The following is a 23,892-nucleotide window of genomic DNA, read 5'->3' as shown; positions in this document are numbered from 1 at the left end:
TTTACTTTTTTATGCTTTTCTATAGTTGTCTTATTTAATAAAATGACTAAATACTGTTTTTTATTATGAGGGAAATTTTTTGAGTAAAAATTATACTGTCATTGATGGTTTGACATACAAAAGATCACATGTCAAGTACCAATTGCTGGTGTCCGTCTTCCCTATTTTTTTTTTTTAGCACTTGGAAAAATGTTTTTGCTTAATCAAAATAGAATTGGGCAAAGTTTAGGGAGCATTTACCACTCTACTTCTCCCAAATTGGCCTTTTGCCCTTGTCTAAATCTGACTTTAGGCAAACTAGGAGAAGGATTTCTTTGGTGCTATTCTCAAACCTCTTTTCGAAATCTGTCTCCTTCATTTCAAAATCCCTTCAAGTGCCTTGAGTCTCCATACCAGTTTCTCCTTTCCTGTGGTGTCCAGTGGCATTTCTTATTCTCCATTACAATGACTTTGCTCCTATTTGCCTCTAGGGAAAAAATTATTTAATTAGCGTCTCATTCCCTCGGCATTTTGTGCTGCTGGAGACAAAGGAATTTGGACAAATAAATCCTTGGTAACCTGTTACTTCTCTTCTTTAAGTCATCTTTTAATGGAGTCCTCTTCTATCTCACCATCTCCACGTGGTCTAATATGTCATGTTGATTTTGCTTAAGAATTATCTCTCAAACCTGTGGCCTGTTCTCTAGGCACTGCATTCAGGGTCTTATTATCGTTTCCTTTAGCTCTTCCAAAGCCTGCTAGCTGGTCTCCTTGTCTTGAAATGTTTTCCTTCTATTTTCATTATCCAAGTAGCCCCTAGAATTATCTTTACGTAGTACAGATAAGATTATCACATCCCCTTTCTTTAAAAAAAAAAACAACTTTGATGATGCAATGGCATGTTCAGAAATATTGTTCTTGAATATAGTCCAAACCTCTTAGCATGTCACATAAGACTTTTTTGATTTGTTCCAGGTGTACTTCCCTGGTATCAGCTTTTGCCATTTTCTCTTACTCCCTATGACTCCCCAGACATTTTGTTTTCCACATCCACCGTATGTGCTAACCATCTGCCAGGTATGACTCACCACTGCACCTTCCTGCATAATTCCTGTTCATTCTTCAAAACCCAGGCCATCTCGTGTATGCCCTGTGTGCAGTTCTCTCTCACCCACCACTCTCTCTGCCATGTGAACACAGCACTTTCCCCTTAATCTCTGACAGTACCCAGAGCATGGCATTGCAATTGTTTACTAATGTATCTGTCTCACCATTTCCTGAGGTCGTGGAAGATCTACATCTTGTCACCTTGTGAGTTACAGAGCCAACGTATAGTAGTTTCCAAATAAATGGTTGAGGAATGAGATAACATAAATGAGATCGAGTTAAAGTGCAGAATTGTTTAGGAAGATCCTTCTCAGGCTAATCCAATATGGCATCCAGATTGAGGGTTTAGTTTAACACATCTAGACCCCTGGCCCAGATTATGGTGGGTTCAGTTTTAATACACCTGAGAAGGGTTGAAGTAGTTCTGAGCTGTGATATTTCAGGCTTTTTGTGATAAATGGTCAATATGTCCAGTCAAATCCAAGATCCTTGCTACCACCTATTTACTGATAGAACTCCTTAGGAGGTCTTACCATGGTTAAGCTCATTAGGGTTCAGGCGATCAATCATCTAAGTAAAGCTTCCAGGGTGGTCACAAACCAGAGACGGTGCCCTGAAATCTTCTGTATCATATTGTCACCTCTGGAGCAAGTCCTCAACTGCTCCACTGTCTCCAGCAAGAAAGGCCCAGCCTCTCAGAAGCCACGCTTGCAAAAGCTCATCCCAAGGGTCCTGGGACTAAGGATAGCCTAGATTCCCTAACAATACTTTTGAATCCTTGCTTGGAGAAGTAGACTGTCATTAGACACCTCCACAGTCAGGACAGCACAGCTGGTGGCAGCAGCAGTTTTGCTCATGTGTTCCAAGCTCTTGTGACAGTGCTCTTTTCCCCAATTCCACTAATCTCAAGGTTTAAAAACCAGTTTACAGAAAGTCTGCACCATTTCTGGAATAATATGTAGAGAGGATTCCCCAAAAAAGAGGAAACAAAAACTGACATATATTAAGTACCTCAGAGGCATGAACTATTTCATATTACATTAAAACATGTGTTTTGTTTGATGAAATGCAGACCATCCCTGCCTTCTGTGATGCCTTGCTTATAGCATGCTCTTTGTACTGTAATGATGTGATCCAAACAACTAGTTATTTTGAGAATAATAATGACTCCACCGAGTAAGTGGCAAGAAACAGCCTACTGTTAAGAGTATTTTTCTTTAATAGGAGACAGTGCCCTTAAATAATCAAAAGGAATATTCTTGAATTTTCACAGGAAATTTTGAAAAATATTTTAAGATAGGGGTATGGGATTGAGATACAAACTACTATGTATTGATATAAAATAGATAAGCAACAAAGATATACAGTATAGCATGTGGAAATATAGTTATTATTTTGTAATAACTTTAAATGGTGTATAATCTATAAAAATATTGGATCACTGTATTTTATACCTGAAACTAATATAATATTGTAAATCAACTATACTTCAGTTTTTAAAAGTGTAGGGAAAAGTAAGAAAATAAAGATAAGAACCCAGCTTTGTTCAATAATTTTATGTGCTCGTCTATGTATGATCAAGGTATAATATCTTGCTTAAATTAACCACTCATTAATCTTAACGTAAGAGTGGCAATAGAATACATTTAATACTTTGTTGATTCTTCACTCTGTAAACACTGGGTGTTTTTTAGTTTTCTGCAGTGTATGTGTTCACTTGCACAATTATATAATAAAGATTTAGACATATTTTTAAAATAATTAAAAAAATATCTTTTCCTAAAAAACTTTGAGAATAGAGTGGAACAATGCCTGTGTCAAGTTCACACATGAGGAAACTGAAGTAAGAAAAACTCAAGCAACTCATGGAAGCCCACGCATGTAATTTGTGTCTAAGAACCAGAAACCAGTGCTACTGAATTCTTATCCAGAGGACAATAATCTACTTTCTTTTAGCCAGGAATAGGAGTTTGAGTTGCTGAAACAGTTTGTCAGTATGGATATAATCTTGTAGTAATGTTTCATTTCCATCAACAGAAAAAAGGAATAGAAAATATTATTTTTTTCCTGGAAATTTACGTCTCTCTTGTCGCTTGTTGTCATCCTTCCTTAGCAGACATATGGTTACTCTGGTGGGTTTTTGTCTTGAGTGTCTGAGTCCGCTGGGGGATTGACTGAGTTCTTCCTGTCTTTGATTTGTACTATTTGAGGAACAAGAGATCAACGTAATGCTCTGAAATCAAAGCCGCTAAGAAAATCAGAAATTAAGCCAAATTCTCCTGGGAATAATTGAAAATGATTGACTTTCCAATATTTCTATTCAAATTATAAAGTTTTTTTTGGTTATTATTTCACTCATACAATCATTCAAGGAGGGCAGAGCAGGTATTGTATGTGCATATATATTAAAGGATATGAGGAAAAGAAAAATGAATAGAGTTCACATTCTGAGATTTTTTTACCCCGTGTTTTAAAAAATTGTTGTTGTATTTTCTTTCTATAAGATGTTTTTCCAGCTGGCCAATAAAGTCCATTATCAAAGTTCTAATGGTAGAAAATGAAAACATAGTAATGATTTTGATCTAATCATAAATGAAAACTGAAGCATAGAGAATTCCCCCAAATTTGAGGTTCACCAAAGCTGTCAGTAATAAATCTGGGAAAAACCTCGGGATTTCTGACTTCTAATTCACTCTTACCCAGAGGGCATAATATATTTCCTGACATGTTAACAAGAATTCTCACTGGGTCCTAAATATCAACCTTACAAAGCAAATAAAAGAGAGCAATTTGCAGGCAGATATAAAAAATCAATTTTGCTTAGAAAAGTTCTTCTGAAATAAACCAATCAGAAGGAGAAATGATGCCTTAGTTTGGGAGGTTGATAGCAGAGCGGGGAATGGTGTTGTATTACCTGGAGTTCCAGGGAGGTCTCTGCATGAATGAAATGATGACCATTTGAGTTTGATTTTAAGAGTCTATTGTCTGGGGACTTCCCTGGTGGTCCAGTGGTTGAGACTCCCCCTTTCCAATGCAGGAAGCCTAACTTTGATCCCTGGTCAGGGAACTAGATCCCACAGGCCACAACTAAAGATCCCGCATGCTGCAACTAAATATCCCTTATGCTACAACTAAGACCCAGAGCAGTCAAATAATAAATAAATAATTTTTTTAAAAAAAGAGTCTATTGTCTGATGAGGACATTGGGCTCTGTGTTTGATTCCCCTGAAAAAAAGCCTTTGTCCTGACATTCTGGAGCCGCTGGTTTTTTAACATTTCTTCTTAGAGCTGCCTCGATAAGGGGTCAGCCTCAGCCTGGTTGCCTTATATTTCTCTTTGCAACCAAGATCACAGTCATTAAGAAATATAAGAGAATTAAGGGCATTGCATTTAGACTGCAAAGCCAGTTTCCAGATCTACGTTTTTAAAAAAATTATTTTATTTATTTATTTATTTTTGGCCGCATTGGGTCTCGTTGCTGCGCTTGGGCTTTCTCTAGTTGCAGCAAGTGGGAGCTAATCTTCATTGCAGTACGTGTGCTTCCCGCTGTGGTGGCTTTGCTTGTTCCGGAGCACAGGCTCTAGACACACGGGCTTTGGTAGTTGCAGTATGTGGCCTCAGTAGTTGTGGCGCACGGGCTTAGTTGCTCCGCGGCATGTGGGATCTTCCTGGACCAGGGATCGAACCTGTGTCCCCTGCCTTGGCAGGTGGATTCTTAACCACTGCGCCACCAGGGAAGTCCCTTCAGATTTAATTTTAACATTTTCAATTACTCAGAACATTGTTTACTTCTAAGTAGCAAAGTAAAAATGCCACTGGAGGAAATAGGAGATGCTAAGAGCTCCTTCAGTGTGACTGGAAGTCGCTGACAATCCATACAAAGCACTGGTTTTGCTTGAGAATGACTTAGCCATTTTTAGCTGTTTCTGCTCTTTGGTGGAGTGGGTGAGGTACCCTTCTCTTTCTAGTCATGTGCTGGAGCAGCTCAGAGTTCAGGCGAGTCCGTTCTAGCCGATTCGCTGCCAGGGATGCGGATGCAGTTGGACAATTTCTGAGCTTTCCAGCCCTTTGGGCCTATTACTGAAGGAAAAGATCCTGCTTTTTTTTTTTTTTTTTGCTTCAAAGTCTTACAGATGCCCTTGGATAGACTTCAGATAAGCAGGAATCAAATCTGAGGAACTTTTGAAGTTTGCTCGTTAGTCCACTCAAAGAAAAAAGGCAATTTCCATATGAAATTGGGTGTCATTTTGCAGCCATGTTATACTGAAAATCTTGTGTCTAGCAGATTTCAAGCTGTCAATCTTTGTAACTCCCTGAGAAGAGCTTAGTAGTGGTGCCCCAGAAATGGGTGGAGTTAGGGACTTTACCCCGAGTAATGAAAGCCCATTGTAGGAGGACTTTCATAACAGAATTTAAAAGCCTTTTAAAGCCCAGCACCTCCACGGCTAATTGCTAGGCAAGGCATTACCATCAGAGGCTCAGACTGCTCTTTAAAAGGTTTTTAAATGATGGTGTGAGGAAATAAAGCCCTGTCATCTGAAAGCTTTTTTCAAGTGTGTTCTTCTTCCTTATGCTAGAAGCAGCAGTCTGAACTTAGCACATAATGACACTGTGAATAGTTGGTGAGTGTCTGATGCTGGAGGGAGGAACGATGAGTAAGGGCGAAAGTGAATGGGTCTTTCTTTGCATTGTGTGTAGCTTGCATTAAAGTGAAAAGGAAGACTTCTGTAGAGAGCACGGAGAGTAGAAACCAGAGGTCAGCTTTCTCCTTACTTCTTTGCTCAAGGGAAGACAGAGGATGCTATGATCTCTTAAGGAAAATACAAAATATAACTCTAGAAAAGAGAGCCCTCAATAATAAGGGAAAATATTTGCGCATCTATTCTAGAATAATCATTTGAATGATATACCATTATGTATTTTTATAAAGTAATTTTTATGGCACAGTTTTTTTGTTTTATTTTTTTAATGAAGTATTCAAATAACAGCTAAAGGATTGGGGTCCTGGATTAGTTACCACATTAAATTACCCATCCAAAGATTCCAATAGATCCAAATATTTTTCATTATCATTTACTTATGATAATTGTCATCATGAAGACAAACTCTTCCTTTTAATAAACATTATTTCCCAGTATACTCAAAGTTTTGTTCTTTAGTCTGGCACCACCTTTAATCTTGTGATTCGGTTTGAATCGCTCAACCTAGAAAATTGAAGGATGGTCCACAGGGCAGAAAGTGACAATGTTTTGAAATATGTCTTATTCTTATTCTAAGGCAGATGCAGACAATGATACAGTGTATGATACAGCATACACTGACGGGCATGCTATTCAAAGTGGCATTAATTATTTAATCTATTCTTAATGATGCACTATTTCTTGTAAATTACAGTTTCTATTTTATGCAGACTATTAAATATTGCTAACGATTTTTCCTTTTGGAAAATATAACACACTAAGACATTTATTGTATTTATTCCTTATATCCCAAATGTCTAAAAAATATCTTTGAAGTGACATAATAAAAAATACAATAATGCAATTTAAATAAAAATAAGAATATTATTGAAATATAAAATTGGAGAGGATCAATGTAATGCTGTAGGCTATTAGTTTCTGCAGTTAAGTATTAAATTTAGCTATGTGATTCCCAGCCATTAGAGGCAAAAAGGGAATTTAGGATTTTCTTCTGATGTATGACAAAGATTTCTTTTCAAGCAACTAAAAAATAACGATTAAGTGGTTTATGGGTAGGCCTTATGACCTTTCACTCCATTAGAATTCCAGACTAGGATCAGGAATGCAAAGAAAATGTCTGATTTCTCTGTAACAAAGAAATTTTTGAAAAATCAGTTTGTTTTTTTCTTAGTCACATCTGCTATTTTAGAGGCATGAAGGCCAGTTGAGCTAGGAATTCTGTTCAGGGAATATTGAGATTTGGGGCTACTGTCTTTAAGCTATTGAAAAAGACAACATACCTCAACAAAATAAAACACACAAAATAAACAAGGAAATGCTGTAGATTGAAATTTTTTCTTCTTAGTATGCTGCATTTTTTAAAAAGTGTATATTAATTGAGCATTATAGACACAAGGGAACTCTGGTTTTGCTAATCTCCAGGGTGAGGTTTAATCTGAAATCTAAATACATTCGCTCTGGTAAATAGAATAACTTGAATCTTCTTAATATGAACTTTCTACAAGTGCCCAGTGGACTCCTCTAAGCAATTGTCACTGTGTAAATTACATTAGCCCAATCAGTCTAATACCATCTACTAAAAATCAGAATATGTTGTTCTTGGTGAAAAGGGCACACACTCCTATACAGTGAAGTACGGAGAAGTGCTCAGTGGAGACCAGAGGTAAAGTGTACTCACTTTGGGGCACTGTTTGAATAGAGTGAACACTGTTGTTTCAAGTCTTAGTCAAATAATTTCTCCAATTAGGAGATTCAAGATTACTCTGCTGTAGATAAGTCAGATTTTTGAAGACTAAAAAGATCCTCCTATACTAGTCTGGTTGGTGACTTCATTTTAAAAAACAAAAACAAGTCTGCTTCCATTTCATACCAAAGTCTGGCTATTCTGACTCTCCTGGATCATCATTTCTAGTTTTCAAAGTGAAGGTCAGAATCTCCTGTCATGTAGGAAGGAATGATAGAGATCTGGGGAATCACAGTGTAATCAATTTGGTTCAAGCCTTTTGTATTTTCTCATTGACTAAGATACCATCTTCTCAGTTAAATGACCATGATTAATTCTTTAGCCACCTCTGGTTGAGTGGAAAGTGCCCCTACATTTTCTTTTGTCTATTGGAGATTATAAAATAGAACTGATTTCTTCTATCCATATATATGCTGTCTTATTTTATTTTGTCACTGAAGACTCATAAAGAAGTCAGATTTGTAGACAATGTCTACTGTTTATCCACCACTGTTCATGTTGCAGAAAACTATGCCCAACAAAATCGGTCTGCAGAAAAAACACAGTAAATGCCTCGATAGGCATTTCTAGACATCAGACTATTGTGTGAGTGGAATAAAACATTCTTTGTCCTGTGCACCCTTCATTCTCATTTTTGTTTTTAATAAGACAGAACAAGCTCTTAGTAACGAGCTCCTCGCCCTAGCATGCCCTTCAGATTATTGGGGGAGGCAGTTCAACAATGAGTTTATTTTTGTAATTAAAAAATTTTTATTGACGTCTGGTTGATCTGCAAGCGTAGAGTTTAGAATCAGAAAGTTTCTTTTTTTTTTTTAGAATCAGAAAATATTGATTCTGTTATTTACTAGCTTGTGTGGCCAGAGGAAATATACTTGAACTCCTTCTCAATCTTTGCATATCTTAAGTGGAATAACAATTTGCACCTTGAAGTTTTGCTGTATTAAATAAGATAATGTGTATAAAATATTTAGTATCTGTAGCAAGTATTCAAATACAAAATACAATAGGTTTTATCGAGTTTTTTTCCTAGCTTTCCATAAAATTAATCAAGTAGACTAATAATATAAGAATAATACCTTGGAATATGTATTAATATCTGGACGAGTAAACAGCAAACTGAAAACAGTGACTTCCTCTGAGAAGTGGCCTTGAGGAGTATGTTTGGAGGGGAGAGGGTATTTGCTTTGTCTCATGTTCCAATTTTCTACAATGAGAACGCAGGTTGGTATAATTTGTGCATACAAGTGTACAATAAAAAAAAATCACAGAAATATATCATATAATTTTAATGCCAAAATAATAGATGCATTAGAAAAGTCTAGATCTGGTGTATGTTTTTATTTGCTAAAAGGTGAGCAGCTGGGAATGCACGGGCCAAATGTACAAGTGTTTCTTAGACTACTGATTTTCTTTATTATGCATTGCACAGTTCCATTACTTCCTAAGCTGAAGATGGTGTCATAATGCACATGTAACTACCTTTCATTTGCCATAGAAGAGAAGTAAAAAGTAAATGCTTTTGGAGTAACATTACATTTCAGTGACATTATTGGTTAAAATATAGTTTCTGATGGTAAGTCTATTACAAGAAATTTTAAGGAAATAAGCATGTGAAAGTGTGAAACATTGACTTTTTTATATTGGTTTTTAATTTATTTTTAAACTACGGTAAAATATATAACAAAATTTACCATATTCATCATTTTAAAATGTAGAATCAAGTGGCAATCATTATATTCATAATGTTGTGTAACCATCACCACTATTTCTAAAGTCGTGTAACAATTAAGCAGTAACTTCCCATTTACCCTCCTCTCAGGTTCTGAAAATCTCTCATCTTTCTGTCATTACGAATTTAGCTATTTTAGTTCATCTAAGTGGAATCGTGAAATATTTGTCCTGTTGTACATGCCACAGACTAGACACCTTAAACGATAGACTTTTTTTTTTTTCCCCACAACTCTGTAAGCTGGAAGTCCAAGATCACGGTGCCAGCAGGGTTGATTTCTGGTGAGACTTCTCTCCCCAGCTTTGTAGAGGTCACATTTTCGTTGGGCCATCTCATGGCCTTTTTTCTGTGCTTATACGTGGAGAGAGACAGAATGAGAGAGAGAGAGAGAAAGATCACTCTGGAGCCTCTTCCTCTTCTTATGAGAACTTAGTTTTGTCAGATTAAAACTTCACTCTTGGGCTTCCCTGGTGGCGCAGTGGTTGAGAGTCCGCCTGCCAATGCAGGGGACACGGGTTCGTGCCCCGGTCCGGGAGGATCCCACATGCCGCGGAGCGGCTGGGCCCGTGAGCCATGGCCGCTGAGCCTGCGCGTCCGGAGCCTGTGCTCCGCAATGGGAGAGGCCACAACAGTGAGAGGCCCACATACCACACACAAAAAAAAAGCCCTCCAAAACAAAAACAAAAAACACCTCACTCTTATGATCTCACTTAACCTAATTACCTCCTTAAAGACTCTGTCTCCAAATATAGTCAAATTACAGTTTGGACTTCAACATATGAATTTGGGGGGGAGGGGGATATAATTTAGTCCAGAACAGGGAAATGAGAAAAAATAATATCTGACCAGATTGATATTTTTTAGCTATTTTGTTGGAAATCTATCAACATGACCATTGAAATTAAGGCACCATTCTTTTCTTCACAGTAATATGCAAAACGGACACTCATAATGATCACTCTATGTTTGACTTTAGTTCTCTTATCCACTTCTTGTCTCTCACCTCTCCCTTCTGAGGCAAATCTGACTCCAGGCCCTGAGTTGTGCACCAGCAGTTTTGGATATCATCATTTGAGATTATATTTTCTTTATTTTTTATGTTAAAGAAGATTGACAAATTTGTGTCACTTTTTTCTCCTTTTTATATATTTCTTAAAGGCTCTCCCCTTTAAAGTATACATATTTGTACATCTTCTATTTGTCTGTCTATTTATCATCTATCCAGCTACTCATGTGTACATGTGTCCATCCATCCATTCATCAGGCACTGCCATGTAGGGTTGTGTGGCGAAAAAAAAAACCCCAAACCAAAATTCTCCCTGGTGCAGGGCTAAGGGATGCTGTAACCCAGACCAAATGCCGTGCCAAGCTGTCAGCCCACGTCCACCAAGATCTTTTTCTTTGCACAATGGGACTGCGTGTTTAAATTTTCCTCTAAGGGAGGGCCTAGGAAAGTGGAGTTCTAGAGGGAAAATTCTTAAAAGAGAAAGAAACAGAGATAAAAAGGTTTTTGGGGTTCTTTTGAGGGGGAGTTCATTTGTTTGTTTATTTACTTTTTCAACATACAAGAAAAATTTTGAGATTTTTAAAGGATAATATCATACTGTATACCTTAGAATTTTATGTCCCAAAACAGCATTAATTTGTAATAGGATTTTCCTACTTTACTAGTGTGTGGTCTTTTTTTTTTTTTTTTAAGTTTCGAATCCTTTATTTGTAGGTACTCCTTGAGTTAAGCGGTCACTCTACCCACATTATTATAGGAAGCTTTTCCCCTCCTGTGTCATGTCTATTGACCTGACTGCCTACTACATGGACAGAATATATGCAGGATCAGAATTTGGACTCTATCTTCTTGGAACCTCAGTTCCAGGAGTCAATCTTAAGAACAGAAAGCAAGTTGAACAGGAGGAGCTCGGTGCAGCGACAGCAGTGTGAAGACCATAGCGCCATATCAGGAGGCGGGCATGGTCTCTCTTCTTTAATTATAGGCTATGGGTCCTTAAGATATGGGAGCTATTTCCATCCAGAAAGTTTTGTATTATATTCATATTTTTGAAACAATTCCTCATTTCATAGTTTCTCTCATTGTTTTATTTGGCAAATATGATATTCCCCTAGTGTGAAGCTTCATTGTCACATAAAAGAAAAATGATTCTTTTGAGTATTATCCACAAATTCAAAAGTCATGTTGGATAAACTCCTAAAATAAACATCTCTTTTAGAGGTACTTGATAGGATTTTAAATGAAAACTATGTGTTTGATTTGCCATTTCTAATTAAGCAGAATATTTTCCTGTGTGACATCATTAAAGGAGTGATACAGATTATGCTGCCTTCTAAATGATCTTCAGTCAATATAGTCTGAGCGATCCATGTGTAGAGGTGATCCTTTCCAGCAATTTCCTTATGAAAGGGGAATGGACGTGTACCTTGACTCATTACATATAATCTGTTGAATTCAGGCAAGTGAATTTCTTCCAGTTTGTTTCAGAACTGATTCATCTTTATCTGCATGGTTTTAGTGCCATATGTGAACGTTAGGTCTCTTTAAAAAATGATGGGGGATAATAAATGCTTTAGGAATTTGTTTTGCCAAAGTGAACTAACGGCAGAGGAACATATGGTGAAATATATTTTTAATTACTTTTCAACAATGTTAAATGTTTTTCCTTTGTTTTCATATTTAATGTTCTTGATCAAGCTTACTGAAGAGTCTTCTCAGAAAGAACAAAGCATTTTGCATAATAACACATGACTAATTTTATGGGCAATATATATATATCATTATAGGTAAGCATCATTTTTACTGTAGGAGTCTTAGAACTTTTTTTTTATGATTCTTTACATCTTCAAATGGAGAATACTTCTCTTTCCCTCCCTTAAATTAAGAGAGTGCCATCATTAAAATTTCCCATTCTGTTGTGATTTTTTTTTTTTAATCAGCAAGGACTCAGAGATGATTTGGCTGTTTCAGGTTAAGGCTAGCTTAAACACAAAGAGGATATTGGATGCCCGAGCTTAAAGATTTAATTGTTTAACCGCAGGCAGCTCAGAGAAGCTATGGCTTGTAGAACATATGTTGATGGGCTGGCACACTTGGAACTCTCAATTTTAGTGGTAAATGATATCTCTGCTTAGGTTCATGTCACAAAATAAATCAACTTTTATTGTATGTAAATAGTTATGTACACATTAGAGATTAAGGTGAGACTAGCTTTTCCATTACCATAGATAATCTCCCACAGGCCATCTTTGTTTCTTCTGGAGACCTCAAGATTATGCCTGCACACTTGCCTTTGCCATTTCCATTATTAAAGAAAAAGAAACATAGCACAGTATGCCCAATGCTTCTTTGTTTGTCCTTCTGTTTATTGCTGCTTTGGAGTGTCACTTAGTTTCCAGGAATTGAAAATAGCTTATTATCAGAAATGATGAAGAAAAAAGATGTCATCTATAATTGTTAGCTCAGGGTATTTGCTGTCTCTTTTAATGAAAAATAGGTACACACAGAAAAAAGGATAAAGTAACACTTTTCTGGAATTCAAACTCTATGGAAGATGATATTTTCACATCTGGATGACCCAAATGAGAAAAATTTATGGAGGAGGAGTTCTGACATATGATTGAAAGACACTCAAAGCATCTGAATCAACAGCAAACTGACTTATAAAAACAAAAGAAAATCTACGGCTGGCATCTGTATTAAAAACGTGGTACGGTGTAATTCAGGAGATGCCACCTGGGTCACAGATCCATACTTAGTTTTCCTTCTCTTGACCAATCACGTGAGGTAATATTTTCTGGTTGAGAAGATTTGCATTCCCTCTCTTTGCCTGGCGCAGGCAGCTCTGCAAACAGCTGCCGAAGGGTCAGTCTCCTGATCTAGAAATCAAAACTCTGTAGAGGGCTTCCCTGGTGGCGCAGTGGTTGAGAGTCCGCCTGCCGATGCAGGGCACACGGGTTCGTGTCCCGGTCCGGGAAGATCCCACATGCCGCGGGGCGGCTGGGCCCGTGAGCCATGGCCGCTGAGCCTGCGCGTCCGGAGCCTGTGCTCCGCAACGGGAGAGGCCACCACAGTGAGAGGCCCGCGTACCGCCAAAACAAAAAACAAACAAAAAAAACTGTGTAGACCTTAGTCATACCGCAACCTTGACTGTCCGCCAACTAGGTATGATAAGTTGGATAAAGTTTCCCATCATTTTTCTACTGAGAGAAGCATCCAGACGTAGAAACAGTGCTTGAGATTCCTGTAGCAGAATATTAAAACCATTCAACTGGAAAGAGATTTTCCTCACGAAATTCTAATGTTTGCACCTCATGGCTTGGAAAACCAGATTACATTCAACCCCACTGTGAACATCAGGTGTCCTGAGGTGTTTCCCACTGGCTACAGTTGGCCTTCTGAGTTGACTCTCGGAATGGTCTGCCAGCCCATTAAAGCAATGCTGAAGGCACAAAAAGCTGAAGAAGCATCTCTCACTCGGAAAATGTTGAGACCATTTTTTTTAGCAATAAATAAAATGTAAAAAAGTAAACCAGAGCTGTATTAAGGTGTTTTAAGTTTTTTTTTTTTTTTTTTTTTTTTCCTCCCTCTTCTCTCTGCAGGGATCCTAATCCCAAGCTGAGATACACAAATGTTTCGGTCTTCTGGCTTCACTGCCACCTTGGGCACTCCACTGATGAGGCTCCATTGCATTTCCTATTTCCTGGGCGTGAGTGTGTGTGTGTGTGTGTGTGAGTGTGAGTGTGTGCCTTGCGAAGCTTCCCCAGCTTCCTCACCTGAGGTTATGGGGTGTCTGCTGCTTTCACACTAAAGGCAACTGGCTTCTCTCTTGCTGGAGGGAGACAATAGCTTCCCCCATAACAGTGTGAGAACACTGAGTTTAGAGTCGCAGGGGAACTTGAAAGTAGGAAATCAACCCTCTCTTCAAATATCTTCTGTTTCTTAATGTGTTTCTTTGACATACAACTTGAAAGGGAAGTTGAATAGTTGCCATGGGCCTTTTATTCCTTCATTCCTCTTCGGGTTCCAAGCTTGGCTAGGAGCTTTTGATTATGGTACTTTTCAAACGGTTTTGAGTACGCTGTCTGAAGGCCTCTGCACATTTTCCAGCTGTTGTGTGCGGCTTCCTTTGGCACTTCCTCTCTCTAATCATTTCTGGCACTGCCTGCCTCTTGTTCCGTGCTGCTACCAGAAATAGCCCACTTAACAGCTGGCCTCTGAGGAACAAGACTGCTGATGATCTTGCCATATGACATCTATCCTGCAGGTAGGAGACATCGTTCTGGCAGCTTTGAGTCATGCAGGAATGGGTTATGTGACACCACGAACCTGTACTTGGTCTAAAGCCCAACCAACTGAAACTGGCCCTCAGAACATTCTAAAGAACAATTTCTGAGCTCTTTTTGGCTCCAGGAAGTGGTGATGAACATCACAATTCACCTGTAAAAAATTGCTGCAGACTCCAGTGTAGATGAAATCAGAGAAATTAATTTTTGCTCATCTCCAGACAAGCAACAGAGAGTCTTCAAAATGAATGTTGGGAAGCGAAGGTGAGAATATCTTTTTAAAATCTTTTGACTCTTCACTATGGTTCCATGTAAATCTATGGATATGCTCAATGGAACTGAATTTCAAAGGGAATTTAAGCAAATGGGATCTCCCCAAGATATCAAAGCCTTTTGGTTTATCAGCTTTAAAACACACCGGCCACTTTTCATTCTCATCTGTCTCAGACTATGCTTTCTGTAGGATATTAGATCTATAAGTTATTTTGCCAGATGCTGCACAGCTACCATGGAAAGTGAGTAATGGAAACTTTCTAATTCAAAATGGACTGCCTTACAGGCAGTAGAACATGTTGTTTCTTTTTGGAAGTCATATATAGAGGGAATTCTGACCAAATGTTAAAGAGACCTGCTCTTTGCTTAACTGCCACCTCTATAAAAAAAAAAAAAAAAAAAAACAATAAACACTTCAGCCACCATCATCACCATCACACCCTCCATCACCACCCTCATCTCACAAATTACCCACAATGCTGCACTGGAAGGATCTTCGACCACATCTCTGGGTACCATTTGCCAGAAGTCTGACTTTTGTTGTCTCTAATTAAATTAATTGCTTAGAAGTCTTAGAAATGGCCTGTTTTAAAAAACTCATTGGAAAATGAGAAACAAAGTTCCATTCAGATTTCATTTCCAGTTCAGAAGTAGGAGAAAATGTCCCATTATTCCAGTGTGCTGCATTTTCTGGTCTAAAAACAGAGTCTCCAGCAATGCCCATGGCTGGATAGTACAGAGTGTGAATTTTAAATGTTGCTATCCACTCGGATACCCAGAGGACCCAGTCAAGGCCCAGCAGGAGTTGGCTTGGCACTGAATGTTGGACAGTAAAATGCACACAGTGGCAACTGAACCTTGGGCAGTTTTGAAGCCACTGAGATGTGTCCTGGTTGTTTTTAAGGTTTATAATTTGCAGTAAGAGGAATTCTAGTGTTTTCTGGCTCAGTTTAATTACCAAATTGATGTGGGAAATACAAATGAGGATACTAGGAATAGGAGGGAAATGTCTTTCAGAATAACACTGGCAATGAATTGAAGTCTGCAACTTTTGATTTTTAACAGTAGATGTTTGTTCAGGATAGTAGTGTTGCCAGAGGGAGAATATACATGAAACTCCCATCATGAGAAAACCCCTCACCAGAACAAGTACAAAATAAAGAGCTACTGACATGGGATGTCAGGACGGAGTGGAGAAGGCACAGCAGGCAATATGGAAAGCTATTTGGTTTTTAAGTTATTTTCCTATGTCTTCTTCTAGTGTGCCCTCTATATGGTTTAACCATGAAAATAAACTTTAGACCACATGAACATGGCATAGCATTCAGAAAACAGAACTAAAATAGAAATCTGATATTAAATGTGAACTGTATCTATATGACACCACAGCAAATTATCATTTCCATGAAAATCTGTATAAAATCAGTTACATGCCACATGTAGCACAAAATGAAAAAAAAAATGTTTAAAAGATGGCTATTTTAATACCACCCTGATACAGTCCTGAGGGAAATTTAACCTTCTCTGAGACAGCTTTCTAGTGTCCTTCATTCTGATCTTGATGGAAATTTGTTGGTGAAAAAAATATCATTATCTGGTGCAGGAAAATGGTTGCCAGGCCTAAACTTAATGATATGGAGGGCTCTAAGAGTGGGTGAAAATGGTCAGGGAGTGGTTTTAATAAGTGTGAGTGCAGTTAAGAAAAATATTGTAGACTGAATAAAATTTCCAAATGCTTAATGATTTTAGCAAGCTTTTTACAAGGTTGACATAGACAGCTGCAATTATCTGTCCCTTACCACATTGTGGCCTGAAAGTGAATGCACTTTCTTAATTGGATGAACGTTTATATTCAGAGCTTTCTTAAAGGACTTGCTTCATTTTTAAATTTTAATTCAAAACCAGAGTGTTCTCTGCTATCAGTTATTATGTGAGCTGCAAAATCAAGGCATATCTATTTCAAGGGCATGTGAAGCTGCCTATGCCTGCTTTCTCTTTCCTCTTGCATGTCACCATCCCAAGTAGATGTTTTAAAAGCCAAGGAAATACAATGAAATGAACGTCTTAAATATAGAATACAGATAGAATCTCTCCCCAAACACCCAACCCCTCCTCCCTGCCTTTTCTCTAGTCTAGAAATCTTTCATCAGTCAACCCCAGATTAAGGTGGGCAGCTATTTATACTGTCACTCATGAATTTTTAGGTGAGGGAAACACCCTCTTAGTGTGAAAAGGGATGACAAAGGTGCAAAGAAGAGATGTCTCCTAATTAGATATATGCAGAAATATATCTCACTGTGAATAACATTTCTAGGGAAAATAAAGACCCATTAAGAACTATCTGTGGTGAAACCAAGTAATAGATGTTTAAGAACAAGATTTTAGATTTCTTTAGTGAAATCTGTATTGAATCCAGCTATTGAAACAACTTGATTAATCATAAAAAGAATATTTCTCCTCCAATATTATCCTTTCATATACGTGTTCTCAGAAGACTAATTTCAGACCATTTTTCTGGGAACTGTGCTGTCTTGGAGAGATACTTCTGAAAGGATTCTTCTGCGAAGTATTTTCTTTCTATATGCCAAAGCACAGGTGGAATAGAGAGATGGTTTACATAAAATTTAAAGTGAGCCAAGACAAGACATTTTAGAGAAAACATCTAATTTGGAAACTTATGGGTATAAACATTAAAGTTATTCTAATAAGACTGGGAAATGAAAAAAAACAGGAAAAAAAATATTATAGTATCATTTTGGTTCTCCTCTTACTTTTGATTTGCAGCTGGTTTCCTGGAGGAATAATCACAATTACCGTAAAATACTTATGAATGTACCTAAAATGCAATTGACTGCGTCACACTTTCTTATTATTTTGGGTATCTACACAAAATTTTGCTTTATTGATGTACCACAACTTATTTACCCAATTCCCTATTCCTGGACAAAGAGTTGCTTCCAATTTTTCATAATCATAAATGCTACTGTGAAAAACACAGCAAAGAACACTGCCCTAGAATACATAATTTTTTTTAGTGGGCTTATTTTATTTTTATTTTATTTATTTTTGACCATGTCATGTGGCTTGAGGGATCTTAGTTCCCCGACCAGGGATTGAACCCATGCCGCCTGCAGTGGAGGCACAGAATACTAACCACTGGACCGCCAGGGAATTCCCTAGAATTCAAAATTTTTGATTCAAATTATTTTATGGAAATGTGACATTGGACAACTCACTTAATCCCCTTAATTATTTCACTTCTAAATAAAAACAATGATCCTTCCTTTACCAGAGTTGTGGTGAAGATCCAGTATGTAGCTATATATGACTACTCTTTAAAAATTATGATTTAGTGAAATAAATATATTTGTCTCTAGAATAAATCTCTAGGATGACCCATCTAGGATAAGGTTTATTGTATGAGAATAGGATATTGTGGGCATGAGCTTTTAAGTTTTAATGAGTTGTAGGGTTCTCTGCTCACTCAAAATTAGAATTACTCAAGAACAGTAACTGACTAAGTTTAGAACTCATTGGCAGGTAAAGCCAGGTTGCTTACCTTCACTGATTATGGCTTTATCCTAGAGCCACCAGTAGTTTGGAGGATAAGACCTTGCAGAATGATAAGACCTTACAGGTACATATCACTTTATTATTGCATTTTTTACTTGCATTATCTCAGTCATTTTTATGATCTTGTGCAGAAATTTTGGATATTATGCTAATTTCACATAAAACAAAGAAACTAAGGCTCAGAATAACTTTTGTATATAAATTCACAGAGTTAAGGAGTGGTACAGATGAAGCTTAAACTCAAGACTTAATTTTTTATTCCAGGCTACCACATGGAAGAGAGAGAATCCAAAGTGATGGTGTAATAAGTAAATTTTGACATTTTTCTAAGTTATTTTTATGAGACAGAGTGCACTGATATTACAACACAGACAATCCCCAACACAAATGCACATATAGTCCTGTTCCCTTTAGAAATTTCGTAAATCAACATTTTCAATTTTTATATCTTTAGAACATACATGCAGAGACATTCTGAAAACACAAATGCTCACTATTTCTTTTAAGAACCTAGTGAATAAAAAATTTCAATTTTTCTATCTATTCAATTTAAGGTATAAAAGTGGTCATTGCTGTTTTAATTGAGTTCCTAATGATGCTGAACATATTTTCATAAATCATTGATGAGTTATATTTTTAGGTAAATCACCTCACCACTAATATTCTTTATTAGTTATTTACTGTTATGTAGCAAATTACTCCCAAATTTAGCAGCTAAAAGCAAGACAATGATCTCAGAGAGTCTCTGGATCAAAATTATACGCACAGGTTGTATGAATGCTTTAGGTCAAGGCCTTTCATAAGGTTAGCAGTCAAGTCTTCAGTTACAGTCTAATCTGAAGACTCACCTGGATCTGCACCCAAGTTCTGTCAGGCCTCAGCCCCTTACCATGTGTGCTCTTTGCAGAGTTGTCTCATGATGTGCTGGTTGGCTTCCTCAAGGGTGAGCGACTTTGAGACTAAAAGTGACCAAGTTTCATACATAGAGACACAGATGTAGAGAACAAACGTATGGATACCAATGAGGGAAAGTGGGGTGGTGGTGGTGGTGGTGGTATGAATTGGGAGATTGGGATTGACATATATACACTAATATGTATAAAATAGAAAACTAATAAGAACCTGCTGTATAAAAAATAAATAAAATAAAATTCAAAACCAAAAATAGACCACACGTATAAAAAATAAATACATAAATAAAAGTACCCAAGGTGGAAGCCACTGTCTTTTTCTAATTTATCTGAGAAATGAGATCTATCACTTTTGCTATATTTCATTCATGAGAAAGGAGTCATTACATACAGTCCCTCCTCAGGGAGAGGATTGCCAAGGGCATGAATAACAGAAAATGGCATTATTGAGAGCTTTCTTAGAGGCAGCTCACCACATATCCTTTGACCATTTTTCTATTTTTTATTGTCATGGAAGAAGTATTTATGTACTAAAGTCCTTATATATTATGTCTACCTACTTTTATAATATATATTGCATAGTATTCCCATTTTTTCAATATACCTTTTAGATTATCTTTCTTCCTTCTTTCCCTTTCTCCTGCCCTCCTACCCTTACTTCTTTTTTCTTTCCTTTTATCTTCCCTTCCCTTCTTCCTCCCCCCACCTTCCTTCCTCTCCCACCCTCTATCCTTCCTTCCTTCTTTCTTTCTTGGAAGAAAGAAGAAAGAAATTGTGTGGTCAACTATTTTTAATGATCTCTCATAGATTCAAGTTTTAAATCATGGGTCAATCTTGTAGTATAGGTTGATTTTTATTTAAAAAAGAAAATAATCTTGAAATTGTCTCCACTAACAAAATATTTTGATAACTCTTATGGTTTATTACTGAAACATAATATATAATATAGACCCAGTGGTAGTTACAATTATTAAGATTTCCACAACTGTATTTGTTAAATTTATCAGAACTGTTAAATTCTGTTCCAGTTTATTTTCAGTAATTAACATATTCTTGGAATGAAATAGGGACACATTTGGAAGCTTCTGTCACATGAAGGGAAAAACTGTCAGGTGAAAATAAAAAATAAGCTTGTATTTTCTCTGTAAAAGTTAAATTGAGGTCAATGGCATTAAAACTTTTCAGTTAACTCTTAAAATAGCTTTATAAATACATAAGTAATTTTAAAATGGAATAGGCTCCCTGTTATGAAAGAAAATTTTTTCTCAATGAGAATTATTTATCAGTGAAGGTATAGAAACAGAATCTTGATTGGGGCAGGAGATTGAACAAGGTGATTACCATACTCTCTTAATGAGCTAACACATGTCTAATAACATCTAACATTTGAAGTCTTGGCTGGCAAACTTCACAAGACAAAGTCATTCATGGTTTTCTTCACTTCATAATCGGAAAATCATTTTTACCGAGAATGAGACTAATATCACTTTAAATGTGTCAGTTCAAATTTTCATTTTCTTTCCCTGAAAAATGAAGGAAATAACGTTTACTTAAAATATTTGTTGAAGATTAAATGAATTCAAATTTTCTCAAATTTCTTACAAATTTCCAGGACCAAAATAAGCCTGTGTGGGTTTTCCCAGGTTTGGCATTGGACCAGATGAAGTACATGCCTAGAGCAGCCAGAAACATGCAGCCGAAAGAAAGAATCTTGTATATGTGTTTTCTCCGTAAGACATATCGTAGCCTTCCTGTGCTTAGGAATACTAGACCACGCTTCAGTCCTGTGCTTGGGGGGCATCTGAAATAGTGAACTCACTAACAAAAAGAACAGAAATGCAAAAAGCATGACACTAAATCGATGGCCAGAACGACATTTGTTTGCAATAGGAGAACTGAAACAAGGTGTCACTTTGTTCAACCTCACAACCTGGGAGGGTGCACATCAGGTGACAAGTTTTTCACCACTGTTGATTATTTTACATCTTCAAATGATAGAGAGTGTGCTGTCATGATTGACTTTGGGGTTATGAATAAATTTTATCATGTAGGCAAATTTTCAAGTATGAAATCCATGAAGAATGACATGAACTTATATATATGAACTTATATAACACAAATGACATTTTGGTTGACCAAAAATAAAATGTGATCAGGGACTTGATCACCCTCAAGCATTTCACAAATATTATTTACAGCAATCAACTGAGGAATCTTATTATTCATATATTATAGAGGGTGAGATTGTAATTCAGTAACTTTACGGATGTAAAGTAAATGAAAAGCCAGGTTTTGAATACTGGGCTCTGACTCTGAAGCTAGTGATCTTTCTGCTATTCCATGCCACGAGACTTTAATAGTAAAGTTGGTTGACCACATATGATTATCAGGCTTACTTGTAAAGTCAATCAAACCATCAGATTCTGACTGTCATAATTCTTAATGATAAATGTAGCAATTAGGGCGGAAGTTTCTCATGTGTCAATAAGTCCATGCCTGTGACAATTGCTACCAAAGAGGTGAATCCAGTATACTCCCCTCTCCCCTTTTCTACACTCATCCTCTTCCTCATTCCATCCTTGTTGTCTGAGCTATACTGTGGCTACTATTAAATTACTTTCCACAGCATTTCGTTTATTTGGACATGTCATAAGGTCTGTTGATTTAGATTTTTCTAATTTATGTAGATGATTATATTCATGAAAAATGCAATAGCGTTTTGGTTTTTTTAAAATTTTATTTATTTATTTATTGGCTGCATTGGGTCTTTGCTGCTGCGCGTGGACTTTCTCTAGTTGTGGTGAGTAAGGGCTACTCTTCATTGCGGTGCACAGGCTTCTCATTGCAGTGGCTTTTCTTGTTGTAGAGCACAGGCTCTAGGCATGGCACACGGGCTCAGTAGTTGTGGCTCGCGCGCTCTAGAGGGCGGGCTCAGTAGTTGTAGTGCACAGGCTTAGTTGCTTCGTGGCCTGTGGGATCTTCCTGGGAGCAGGGATCAAACCCATGTCCCTTGCATTGGCAGGCGGATTCTTAACCACTGTGCCACCAGGGAAGTCCCACGATAGCGTTTTAACTGTAATACTGATTTGACAGTTGCATAATTATGAAATGGAAGTTTTCAGAACAAAAGTTGACTTGCTCTACTATTTCTAACGCCTTTGCTGTTTCTATTACTGTTAATAGCATAACATTTAAAACAGTGAAGTTTACAGAAAAAACAAAGCACATTCTTTGTTTTTTGGTTTTTCACCTTGAGAAATTCAAAGGGTACAGAAATATGATTTTAGAGAAAATGTTGCATAAGGATAATGATCTGTATCACACTTGAAAGTAGATGACTTTTCCTTGGGTCTTATGCAGGGGAAGGAAGGAGTAGGTAAGAGATAACTTAGGAAAACAGTTCATGGAAATGAAGGGGAGATATGGCCCTCCCCCATCATAGAATGATCCTTTCTATAATATGCAATCCAGGGATGTTATCAGTGAGTTATCTGCCATTGATTTCCTTCTTAGGAAATCACCAGAATATTATGTAATTTTTATTTGTGATGAAGAAACTATAATTATCATCCTATAGTCTAACATTGTGAAAATATTTGTAAAGATAGCAAGACGCTTATCATTGTTGTTCTACAACATATCACAGCAAATACATCTTGGGTATAAATGAGTGAAGATTTTTTTCGCTTGATGGAAATGTCTAAGACTGTATGGGACTCAGTATGAGTGAATGAGCATAAAAGAGCGTGTCTTGAACAAAGAGCAACTGCCTCCCCCATGTTCTTGCCTGAACTTGCCCTGCTTGCCAAGAAATATAGAACATAAATCTGTTTTTACAGCATCCCTTTATATCTTCCAGATGTATTTCCAATCACTGTTACATAGATATTCATTGTAGATGTAAGATGTTATAACTTAATGTAAGCTGTTACTTACAGATTCATAAAATATTATGGTTATAAATGACTAGAATAATTAGAAAATTCTTCAGCCTCATCTGGAATAGTGCTTTCTGTTTTTCATTCACCTAAGTATATGCTACAATTCGCTACAATTTTTTTTTTTTTTTTTTGGCTGAACCGTGTGGCTTGCAGGGTCTCAGTTCCCTGACCAGGGATTGAACCTGGGTCTCGGCAATGAAAGTGCCGAGTCCTAACCACTGGACCACCAGGGAATTCCCAAATAATTATTGATACTTAAAAGTACTTTCTGTTTGTATTTAATTAAACAAAACTTATATGAGCTCTTCCATGAAGAAAACTACTTTTTGAAATTTCCCACTACTACTGTTGAAATATTCAGAAGGTATCACCTTGGGGTTTTGATGTACTGAGGAAGTATTAGAATAAAATTCTAAGAGAAATGACTTTTTAAAAAACTACGTCTTCATTATAAAAATGCAAGAATTATAAAAAGTATTAAAAGTTCAGCTGAATGTAAAGAAATCACCAAAATTTAACTATCCAGATAAAAGCAAAAGTAATATTTATTACAAATATCTCTCTTTCTCCACTGTGTGTCTATATTGTGTGGTATACTCCATTCATATGCATATTATGGGAAATAGCTGATCTAGTTGACTTT

At 36.9% G+C, this 23,892-nt stretch overlaps 1 non-coding gene across 1 annotated transcript; it reads right to left on the bottom strand.

Moving 5' to 3' along the window:
- Positions 1–23,410: 23,410 nt before the first annotated feature.
- TRNAE-UUC (transfer RNA glutamic acid (anticodon UUC)) lies at positions 23,411–23,482 on the bottom strand. Its single transcript has one exon. It is a non-coding gene; the product is annotated as a tRNA-Glu (tRNA).
- Positions 23,483–23,892: the final 410 nt, after the last annotated feature.

Source organism: Kogia breviceps, chromosome 15 (assembly GCF_026419965.1).
Source record: "Kogia breviceps isolate mKogBre1 chromosome 15, mKogBre1 haplotype 1, whole genome shotgun sequence".
Classification (NCBI taxonomy): Eukaryota; Metazoa; Chordata; class Mammalia; order Artiodactyla; family Physeteridae; genus Kogia; species Kogia breviceps.
Note: the sequence above shows the minus strand (reverse complement) of the source record. Positions and strands in the feature narration are given on the sequence as shown.